General features: G+C 36.7%; 1 protein-coding gene across 2 annotated transcripts in view; it reads right to left on the minus strand.

Annotated features, from left to right (window-relative positions):
- Positions 1–12309, minus strand: part of ZMYND8 (zinc finger MYND-type containing 8) — a 148252-nt gene extending 135943 nt beyond the window's left edge. For both annotated transcript variants that reach the window (XM_074210179.1, XM_074210174.1), the window contains exon 1: positions 12280–12309. The gene's annotated coding sequence lies outside the window, so the exon portion shown is untranslated. The remainder of the gene's footprint in view (positions 1–12279) is intronic.
- Between the last annotated feature and the right edge of the window lie 211 nt (positions 12310–12520).

Here is a 12520-nt window from a genome sequence, read left to right on the forward strand (position 1 = left end):
AGTGGCTTGCCCAAGGCCACACAGATAGCTAATTAGTAAGTGTCTGAGGCCGAATTTGAACTCAGGTACTCCTGACTCCAAAGCCAGTGCACCACCTAGCTGTCCCGGATAAGCACAGTCTTGAACAAAAAATGAACTTCCAATGAATTGCCAGTCTTTCCGGATTTTATGGAAAAAAAAAGACCTAAACTTAATAGAGAATTTGACATACAATAGCCAAAAGAAATACAAAGTAAACATCAAAGACAAATTAAAAGGGACTTAAGGACAAATTTTTTAGTGGAAATGTAATTTATATGTCCATTATTGTTATTTAATTCAAAAGAAATCTGGAATACAGCTGAGTAAGATGGGTTTCTTAAAGGGAAAATGACATAGGGAAAGATAAAAAAAAGTCATCATCTTAATAGAAATGAGATGCGAGAGGAAGAATTGATAGGAATTTTAAGGGGTAGGAGAGCTGGTAGTTCTGGAAACCTACTCTCATTGGGATTGGATTAAAGAGGGTTAAACATTTAAATATAAAAGTCTTTTAAATTCAGAAAGAAATGAGGAGGGCATAGGGAGGGTACTGAGTTAGAGGGTGAGAGAATAGGATAAGGAGGCATATAAAAAAATAGATACATAAATTTTAACTGCTGCTGCTGCTACTATTACTACTATTACTAATCTTCCCACCCCCAACATTCTTCTTTTTCACCTTGGCAAATTATTCAACTCTATGGATTCTATTCTATATATGTATTATTGGTTTTTGGAAATTCAAGTACAGTTTTAAAATTCAAAGTACATTTATCCATGTAAAATTTCATTTATTAGATGGGACCATATAATCAAAATGGCAGAATTGAGAGGAAGCATTAGAGTCTAGCTCTCCTCTAGCTCTCTCATATTTCCTTGACAAAGATCTAGAGATCTAGACTAGAATGAATTTTGATTGGGAAAGCCAGTAAAAATGAACAGTAAGTCATTACCATATAACCTATTTCCAGTACCAGGCAGTCTACGGAGATGGTCACAAAAGATTTTTCTGTAGTATGTGATGCTGTTTGATAGAATTTTGCTCACTACAGGACTTCTTTTAAAATTGGAGTCAATCCTCTCAAACTCTACCACTGCTTTATCAGCTAAGTTTATTTAATATTTTTTCAATATTACTTGTCTCAAGGAACAGGGAACAGGGAGACCCAGGAAGAGGTAGAAAGATGGGCAACAGAAACATCTAAGCCATTTGTGGTACTCCAAAACAATCACAAAAGTAACATCTGATCACAAATCACCCTAACAGATATAATGGTAATGAAAATGTTTGTAATACTGTGAAAATTTTCAAAATGTGACACAAAGACAGGATGTGAGCACATACTGATGGAAAAAAAATGGCTACAATAAACTTGCTCAATACAGGATTGCCACAGACTTCAATTTGTAAACAAAAACAAACCCACACACAATATCTCTGAAACACAAAGCAAAGCACAATAAAATGAGGCATGTCTATACTAGAAATGTTATCTGTAAGAAAAACAGAAGAAAAAAGAAACTGAAGGAATAACAGGCATGGGGAATATAACTATCCTTTTTTTTGCAGAAAACATGATGGTTTACTTAAAGAAACATGTAGAGTTAATTACAAAATTAGCAACTTCAGCAGAGTTTTAAGATATAAAATAAATCCACAAATCATATGGATTTCTGTATATTCCCATCAAAATCCAGCAAGAAAGACCAATTCTATTTAAAACAACTATGGACAGTATAAAATTGGAGTCTGCCTACCAAAACACATATAAGAATTATATGTATACACTTACAAAGCCCTTTTCACACAAATAATTACAGTTCTAAACAACTGAGGAAATATTAATAGCTTGTAAAAAATAATAAAACTCATCTAGAGGTGCAAAAGGTAAAGGACATCATGGAATCAATGAAAAAATTGGGAAGAAAAGGAGCCTGGAAATAACATAACTTATAGTCATATGAGAAAATATTCTAAATCATTATTGACTAGAGAAATGAGAATTAAAAAAAATTCCAAGGTACCATCTCAACCCATCAGAAAGTAAAATGATCACTGTTAGTGGGAATGTGGGAAAATTGGGACACTAAAGCACTTTTGGTAGAGTTGTGAACTGATCCAACCATTCTGGAGAACAATTTGGAACATACACTAAGCATGCCCTCTGATCCAGCAATACCATTACTAGATCTGTATTCCAAAGAGTTAATAAAAAAGAGGAAAAAGACCCACATGTACAAAAGTAATTATAGCGACCCTTTTTTTGTAGTGGCAAAGAATTGGAAATGCTGGGATGCCTCATTGGGATCTGGCTGAACAAGTTATGGTATATGAATGTGATGGAATACTGTTGTTATATAGGAAATCATGAACCAGTAGACTTCAGAAAAGCCTGGAAAGATTTACATGAACTGATGCTGAGTGAAGTAAGAGGAACCAGAAGAGCATTGTACACATTAACTACAACACTGTGTGATGATCTATTCTCAGCAGTACAATGATCAAAGATGATTCTAAAGGATGGAAAATACCATCCACATTCAGAGAAAAAACTATGGAGTCTGAATGCAAACCAGAGCATACTATTTTCAATTTTTAATATTTGTTTTATGCTTTGTTTCCCCCTTCATGTTTTTCCCCTTTTTGTTCTTCTTTCACAATGTAACTAATATGAAAATATTTAACATAATTATATACATATAACCTATTTCAGATAATTCACTGTCAAGGGGAGGGGAGAGGGAGGAAAATGTGGAGTTCAAAAGTTTACCAAAAAAGCTATCTTAGCATGTAGTTGGAAAAATCATAGATAATCATAGATAAATCATAGATAAAAAAATCGCAGATAAAAAAATACCAGATCTCAAACTCTACTATAAGACTTGATTATCAAAACAATTTGATACTGGATAAGAAATGAGTCAGTGAGACAGATTAGGCACACAGTATATAGAAGCAAAGAAAAGAAGCACAGTAACCTATCATTTGATAAACTCAAAGATTTCAGATATTGAGTTAAAAACTCTAACAAAAATCTTTGGGAAAACTAGAAAGAGGTCTGGCAGAAAACTGGGTATAAATCATCATTTTATACTGTACAAATATATGCTGAAAATAGGCACATAATTTACACATAAAGGGTGACATCATAAGAAATTAGTGGAACACAGATGAAACTTATGGATAGGGGAAGAGTTCATGACCAAATAAGAGATAGATTCACAGAAGGTACAATAAAAATGCTTTTAATTTCATAGAATTAAAGTTTTTACACAAACAATGCATATAAATTGAAAGCAAAAAAATTTTTTTCAGCAAGTTTTTCTGATAAAGGTTTCATTTCTAATATATATATGGAACTGAGTGAAATTTACAAGAATAAATATCATTCCTCAACCAAAGAAACAAACAAAAGATATGAATACATAATTTCCAGAGAAAAATTCCAAGTATCAACAGACTTATGAAAAATGCTCTAAATCACTAGTTTAAAGAAATGCAAATTAAAACAAATCAGATACCATGTCATACCCATCAGACTGGTGAAGATGACCAAAAAAATGACATTCTGCAAAGGTTATGGGAAAACAGGCACATTAATACAAAGTTTATTCAGATGAAATTGTAATCTAGCCTATTAATTAAGAACACAGTTTGGAAATACCATACCAACACTAAGTCTATACCCCAAAGAAATCAAAAAAAAGAGAAAAATAGCAAATTTTGGGGGGTGTATGCAAAGAATTAGATACTAAGGCATGCTATCAATTGAGTATGGCTGACAAGTTATGGTATGAATGTGATAACATGCTATTGTCCTATAAAAAATAATGAAGATGGTTTCAGAAAAATCTGAGACTTGTATGAACTGATACAAAGTGAAGTGAGCAGAACCAGGAGAACAATTTATTAAATAAAAGAAATACTGTAAGATAACCAACTTTGAAAGACATAGGAACTCTGATATTAAAACCATGATCAACCACAATTCCAAAGGTCTCAAGCTGAAATGTGCTATGCACCTCCAGATAGAGATCTGATTGAGTCAGAGAATGGATTGAAATATATTTTCTTCTTTTTGGCAGGGAGTGAGAAAAGCAGTGAGGAAACATGTCTAATGAGGGAATTTCTTTTGCATGACTAATCATAATTGTAATGTGTTGTGTTTTTCTTTTTTCTTTTGCAAGGCAATGGGGTTAAGTGACTTGCTGAAGGTCACACAACTAGGTAATTATTAAGTGTTTGAGATCACGTTTGAATTTAGGTCCCCCTGACTCCAGGACCCAGTGCTCTATCCACAACACCACCTAGCTATCCCTGAGTTGTGTTTTCCTTAAGTAGGTTTCAGAAGTAGGAAAGGTTAGGAAAGAACTCAGAACTAAAATAAAACTGAATTTGAAAATTTTTTCAAAAATTTAAATTATTTCCTTCCTGACATGTGTCAATTAGGTGAGTTTTTAACAGGGGAAAATTTGCCTGAAATCTATAGGAGAAATAAAAATAACACACTCCAGTTTACCTAGAACTTTTGGGATTTCAGATTTATGCTTCAGTATGTTAACTTCCCCTCTCAATTTTGTTGCATCAACAAATTTGATAATAATGCCAATCATTGTTTTCAAAGACAGAACGTCTTGAGAACAAAGATTGTTTCTTTTTTGTTGTTGTTTCTGTACCCCCAGAATGGCTAGTGTATAGTAAACATTTATAGATTTAGAGTTAGAAAAGAACTTTGAGTTCATCTAATCTAATCTCTTCATTTCATAGAGAAGGAAACAGACCTGTAGAACAGAGTGGTCAAGTGGATGTGAGTAAGAGCACACAGTTAATACATATCTAAGGTAACATTTGAATCCAGTTCTCTTGGGTTCAATAAATGCTAATTGATTATTGATTGACCTAACCTTTCATATGAGCCACAGATAAAAATGCTGAGTAGAATAGGACTAAGGACAAGGTAGGTGGTGAAGCAGATAGAGGAGTCAGGAATACCTATTTTCCATTCAAACATGGCCTCAGACATTCACTAGCTGTGGGACAAGTTACTTAACTTTGTCTCAGTTTCCTCATCTGCAAAACAAGTTAGAGAAGGAAATGGCACACCACTCCACTATCTTTGCCAAGAAATGGGTTCACAAATGGGATCACAAAGAGATAGACATGACTAAAAAAAAATGACAGAATAACAACAAAAAGGACAATTTCCTGGATCACTAAAATATAGAGTTCCTTCTCATTTGACTAAGATATGCTAATCATCTCTCTTCTGGGCTGGTGATTCAGCCATCCAACCTTTCATAAATCAATATAGCTAAACAATGAGCCTTATATATATGAAGGCTAGGTAGGTACTTTAAGTCAAAAAGAAGGAAAAAAAAAGTCTTCATTTAGACCCTTTGTGTATGGGCCAGATTAAAGGGAAGAGTCAAAGACCAAAGAAAGGAAAGGGTAGGGAATCAAGAACTTCAGGCTTTTGTGATGGGTCATAGGGACTGAATACAACTGCAACCTGACTCATAATTATTATCAATAATATTTCACAATATCAATAACTCACATTGTTATAGTTTCATAAAGTTTAAATAGATGTGTAATAATAATGATGTAAGGTAAGTAGTGCAAGTATCAATCCTATTTTTCCCAGAGCCATGATTTCATAAATTTCTTCATGTGGTATGTAAACTTCTTCCACAGATGAGACTCCCAAGATATTAAGAGCTTGATTTGTCATTGCTTACATAGGTAGGATTTGAACCCAAATTATTTTAAAGGATTCTAAACTCATCCATTATGCCACTATTTCAGAGATAAGCAAATTGAGTTCAAGAAGGGAAGGGGCCCAAGGTCACCCAACTAATGAACATAACTAATCCATAACCTTGGGTTGCCTCTTGTTGAATAAGATGGTTTTGATTTTTTTAGGATTTTACATAGAAACTATCTTTCCCACGGATGCAGCAGCTATAATACAATTACTAAAAACCCCACCTGTTTTGTTGTTTGACGTGGGTCTCCTGCAATGTAAGAACTCTGTGAAAAATCAACATGACTTGAATCGACAAGAGTCAAACATATATAAAACAATAATTAAATTGTAAAAATATTTTCTTTAAAATTATGGTAAATGTGAAAAACTTTTTTTGGTTTACTTCTGATATACTATGGGGAAAATACAGCCCTTCTTTCAAAATTCATTTTGTCTAAATATGTCAATGTTTTTCCCCTCTTCCCAAGCACCTGCAGTGAGGTGAGGAGCCCATGTAACCCTGAGTTAAAAGATGTCCTTCAAAAAAAAAGGAAAAAAGAAAAATAGGAAGCAGCTAGATGATACAATGGATAGGGCATCAGCCCTTGAGTCAGGAGGATCTGTGTTCAAATTTGGCCTCAGACACTTGATACTTACTGGCTGTGTGAACCTTGGACAAGTCACTTAACCTCAGTCCCTTTGCCCTCACAAAAAAAAAATAAGAAAAATTAAAAGATGCCCTTCAACTTTAGTCCAAACATGTTTAGCAGTCTATGAGTTTTTGCCAGACATGGAAGAAAAGAGAAAGTACAGTCTAGGGTAGTCTGTGCTAAATACCAAAAAGGAAGCAGTAATGAGGTCAGGGAATCGAGAGCACTTTGGGCTGGGATGGTCAGAGGGTATATAAAGCAAGCAAACACACACACCACACACACACACACACACACACACACACACACACACACACACACACACACAAACATACACTCTTGCGTTTTTGGCAAAATTTGAGGTTTAGCATTTAAGCAAGGCTTGAACATACTTTTTAAACCATACTTCAAAACAGATGTAATTTCATCAGTGTTATTATTCCCATCATCAAGATGGATCACCCAAGTGAGTGATGTGAATTCTGACCCTTAGTACTGGGTGACAGCTTAATGAATTGTTCCTAAAACAATAAAAGCTAAATAAAAGTACTTTAAGGTTTGCAAAGTGCTTTACAAAAATTATCTCATTTTATCTTTACAACAGCCCATGGAGGTAGATGCTATTTCCCCATTTTAAAAAATTTTTTATTTAGGCCAATGGAGTTAAGTGACTTGTCCAAGGTCACACAGCTAGATAATTATTAAGTGTCTGAGGCCAAATTTGAACTCAGGTCTTCCTGACTCCAGGGCTGGTGCCTTATCTGTTTCATCACCTAGCTACCCCCATTACCCCATTTTACAGACTAGGAAACAGAGGTAACAGAGGCAAGTATTTGCTCAGGGTTACATAGCTGGTTTGAATCTTAGACTGGATTTAAACTTCAGGCTTCCTGGCTCCATTCAGATCCATGTAGCTCCTGGTAGCTAACCTTATGATAATGAGGTTTTTGAACTTTTAATTAGAGTGGTCCTCAGATACTACTAAAATGGACCAAACCAGCAGACCCAGTTCGGCCTCACAGGCCAGAGCTGATCCTGTCTTCTTAAGGTCATTAAGTCAAAACAAAGACTCTTTGAGGCACTTGAGATGTCACTGACATCCCCCATGTCAGGATATCATTGAGGGATATCTTGAATATAACCAACAAATAAATGTTTGTTGAATGAATAGTAATAAGAACTCATAGTTCTATAGTACTTTAAGGCTAAAAATGAACTTTACAATTATCCCTTCCCCATTGCAGGGTTAGGGGGCACAGGAACACTGTCTCCCCCTCCACCACCACCCCTACAACACAAAATCTGGAAAATTCGAGTAAAATTTTTTAGTTCTTTATTCTTACCAGATAAGAAGTTTGAATTTTTTCTTTTTCTTTTATGGGGTGTTTACAGTACATTATTGTAAAATTTAGGTGGATATCATACAATACTATGGATATATTTTATGCATTTCTGGGTTTTTAAACTTTTCCTTTGTTGTCTACTGGACTTCATATTTCAGTTGTGGCTTCTACAAAACTCCCAAAAAATTCCCATTTAATTTCTTATGCTGACTCATGATATATTGAAACTGATAAGAAAAGTCACACATATTATCTCATTTGAGCTTCATGAAAGTCTTTTCTATTTCCACAATAAGTCAAATTTATATAGTACTTTAAAGGTTAATGAAGTAAATTACATATATCACAAGCCCATGAAATGGATATAGGTATTATTTTCATTTTATAAGAAAGAAACTGAGGCTGAAAAGACAAGTGACTTGCTCAGAGTCATCCAGTTAGTATCTGAGATTGTATTCAAACTCAGATTTTACTGATCCAAGACTATTATTCACTAAGGTGCCTACAAAAATTTTCTCCAAAATGCAGGTTTCATTATCCCCAATCCACAGATGAAACCAAAGCTCAGAAAAATTAAATAATTAGTCCACAGTCATAGTAAGTAGAGAGCTTAAAATAACATCAAGATCTCCTGACCACCAATCCTGTGTTCTTCCTGCTAAGAGAGTCTCTGGGTCAAGATCTTTATATTCTACATTTATTTAGTGCCTCCCAGATGGAATAACAACAATAATAATAGATAGTTTTTATATAACATGTTAAGATTTGTTAAGAGCTTTACAAATATTGTCTCATTCACAACAACCCCATTTTACTCTCCTCATTTTACAACTGAGGAAACTGAGGCATACTCCAAAGTGACAGAGCTACTAAGAATCTGTGGCTGGATTCAAACTTAGTTCTTTCTGACTCTAAGTCCAGCACTCTATCCACCTAGGAGATAAGCTAGTTCTATGACTTCTAACAAAATCTACCTCAATTTCCTCTACTGCAAAATGAGGATGACAACAGAACAGCATCTATTTCTAAGGGTTGTTGTAAGAATTAGATAAGATAATATTTCTAAAGTGCTTAGTAGAGAGACTAGAACATATTAGTTGTCTAATAAGTGCTTGTTTCCACTCCCTCTATGAGTGAGAGACCCACATACATCATAATTGGCACTGATATAGAACTTACAAACTTTTGTTTGTAAATGCTTTATGCTATCTCAAATAAGCCTCCCAATACCCAGGAAGATATTATTTTCCTTATTTTACAAAGGAGACTAGCCCTCAGCTACAAATACATGTCCAAAGCAGGATTTGAACCAAGATTCCTTGGTTTCTAACATTCTACCCCATTATTCCACCTGCCTTCCAAAAAGAGACAAATAAAAGTCATAAGTCCACTTAGAGTTGAAAAGGTCCTCAGATAAGATCAAGTCCAATTCTCTCATTTTTTAGGTGAGGGAGATTAATTAACTTTGCCAAGACCACACAAGTATTAAATATCAGAGGTAGTAACTAAACCTAGGTTTTCTCACTCTAGTATTAATTTTTCCAAGGTACTACAGTGCCTACATCCTATCAGATTCATTTCCCCCATTTTTGTTTTTGCCCTTGTAAAAGAGCAATGTAAGTCCCCTAGGAAGAGTGTCTCTCCTAGAACTTTGTATAACTCTCAGTATCCTGTATCTGCCCAGGCCACCAGATGGCAATCAAAGCTTGCTATGCCATCTTACTTGATTGAATGGCTGCTGCCTCAAGCTGTAACCTGGGAAAGACCTAGCTTCATAAAGGCCAAGGTCTCCCATTGCATCCAGAGCCATCTCTAGTCATCCCAATCCATATCTAGTAACTGGACCCAGATGGCTCTGCAGGAGAAAGTGAGACGGTGACTTTGCATAGAACCCGTTCACTTAAATCTAACTCTCTTGCATGTCTTGGCATCGACTCCCTGATGTCATAGTCATCTTCAGGAATATACAAACAACAAAACAACAACCACCATGTACCTGAGTGAAAAGTTCTCAACTTTCCAAAGGTCTTCTCCAAGGCTTTCCCTCCTAGTTCTCCAGGATTCCATATCTGTAATCTTGGGGTATGGAAGGGCATTAATAATAATTCATCATTTTTAAGATAATGCCTTCAATCCATTTGGATTCCAGATTCTCATCCCTGCTCAGCATATTCCAAAAAAAAATCACTCTGCATTTAACCACAGTGAAAACTAGAGTGTGACAATACTACCATAGGGACTTGAGCTAAGCATTTTCAGACCCCTCCCAATCTGAGCTTTCCCCTGGATTCTCTCACAGTGAGGACAATGTACTCAAAGAGAGTTCATCTCAAAGTCTCAGGGGCAAAAGGAAGTCATCTTCAGTTTACTCCACCTCTTAGAATGGCTGAAAGAGATTCTGAACTTATCTCTTGGCCAGCAGCCAGGGGTAACTAGGGTACTGATAATTCAGCTTCCCTCCCTCCTCAGCTACCCAGTAGCCTTAGCTTGGTTCCCTGTATCCCTTCCTGGGAGTTAAAGCAGACAAGTCTACAAGCCCTATAATGATGATCCTGAGAAACTCCACTTCCATTCCATAAGTCACAGATACCCAAAAGAATCAACAAAAAGTGAGCCCAGCAAAGGACCAACTTCTCTTTTTTTAAAAAGGAACCACCAAAGGGCTGAACTTTGCAACTTTCAGTCAGTTGGCTGAGAGGAGGCTTCCCCTCCCTGAAGTGTGCAACTCTATAGTTGTCTTTCTTTTGGTACCTAAAGATTAGCAGAAAGGTAGTGGGGAAGAAGAACCCTACTGTATTTCAAGAAGCTGCCTGAGCAAGTGTTACTAAGCTGCTTCCACAGACCCCAAAAGAAAACAAAATAGATACCTCTAAGAAATTTCCTCCAGGACTTGACTTTGCAAAAAGTGATCTGATCCCTGCCTAATTCTGAAGGATATGTATGGATATGAGCCTCTTCTAGCAGATGGCATCTGGAAGACCTGATTTCAAATCCAGTCTTAAGACACTTACTAGCTGTGTGACTCTGGGTAAGTCACTTAATCTTGCTTGCCTCAGTTTCCTCATCTGTAAAATGACTTAAAGAAGGAAATGGCAAACCACTCCAAATCTCTACCAAGAAAACTCCAAAACTGGGTCACAAAGAGTCAGATAACAACCAAGATGACTTTACAACAACAAAAGTACAAGCTTTTGGAAGCACAACTCAGCCTCCAAAACATCTTACACTGACATGTAAGGATAATATGCTGTTAGATAACTTAGTTACACAGGCAATGAACAGGTTAAATCAATCAACAAACTGTTGATTGCATGGCTCCCCAAAAAAAAGCTCAACAGAGGAAGGCAAAGCCCAGACTAGTTGTTTGGTCTCTTTAGCACCTCAGGCCATCTTTGCAGTCCAGAGGTCAATACACCAACTGGCTAGAATAGCAATCTTTGGGAAGTGGGCCCATCTGCTTTTGTTTTCTATTTTTAAACTTTGGATTACTTGCTCTTCAAAAAACAAACCCTGGGGATCCTAGTTCTCAAGAAGCCTATTAAGGTTGCACTCTGGAGAACATACTTTTAAATAACTAAGCCAAATGAAGTCATAAACATTAAGTCTGGGAGAAGTAAATAGGAGTGACTGGTTAGTGTGGTTCAGTGGAAAAGGCCCTGGACCTGGCAACAAAGGCTTGGTGCTAGTCCCAGCTTTGACACTTACTCCCTGTGATCCTTGGACAAGTCTCACCAGCCTCTGTGAGTCTCAGTTTCCACCATTTGTTAAAAGGAAATGTTGTAATGCCTTTCACACAGCTTACTTTAACAGACTGTTCCAAGAATGTTTTGAGAGGTAAATAAGTGGTTTGCAACTGATACACCTTTAAGAAAGCTAGTTTTTACCATTACCTACTTCGCGGGGGAAGGAGGGGAGTCCCCAGGGTCTGCATTGCACCCAAAAGTCTTGGCTTCAAGTCATGGCTCTCACCCTAAGGAGTGGTTAAGTCTCACAATGCCTTAGGCAATCCCCAAAGTTTCTAAGCTTCCCAATAAAGGTGCATAGCAATAGGGATTCCCCAGGCTGACGAAATCACAGGTTAGCCCTACCCACCCCACCCTTCACCAGAATGATCAAGTATTATAGTAAGTGACTGGAAAATATTTTTTTTTAAATGACTCAATCTTTATGTTCCCTAGTTAAGGAGGAGCCTAATTAGGAGGAGTGGTAGAGAGCTGTTCCCCCACTGGGAGTTCGCTAGGTCACTGAAATCACAGGTCTGGGCAAAAAACACCACCATCCCCACAAACAGAATGGGGAATTCTCATCCAGAAAAGTATCTAACCCTTCTTGAAAAGGGTGAATTTTTTTTCCACTCACTATTCTACCCCTCCTCCCACACCCCATGCTCCCATCAGAGCCTGAACTAGCAATTTTGGAATTCAGGACATTTTTTAAGACAAAATAAATTTAGTGAATGGGGTTGAGAATGGGGTTTTGCGGAGGGTGGAGGTTATGGGGGAAGATAAGGACACATACCTCAAATCCCTGGACAGACCTTGGGGCACCAAGCAGCCACTGTTTAGGAGGCTGCCCAGAGAGGAGTATGTCGAAGGTTTTGGATTGGGAGAAAGCTAGACAGGCTTGGCCAATAAGAAGAGAGTTGGAGCTGGGGTGGGTGGGGTAGGGTGGGATAAGGGAGCGAAACAATTTCTATTTTACCTAATTATTCTTACTAACCAGGAACTGAACTCTTTTACCCTCCCTAAACTTCTAAAGA

Source organism: Macrotis lagotis, chromosome 1, assembly GCF_037893015.1.
Source record: "Macrotis lagotis isolate mMagLag1 chromosome 1, bilby.v1.9.chrom.fasta, whole genome shotgun sequence".
Lineage (NCBI taxonomy): Eukaryota > Metazoa > Chordata > Mammalia > Peramelemorphia > Peramelidae > Macrotis > Macrotis lagotis.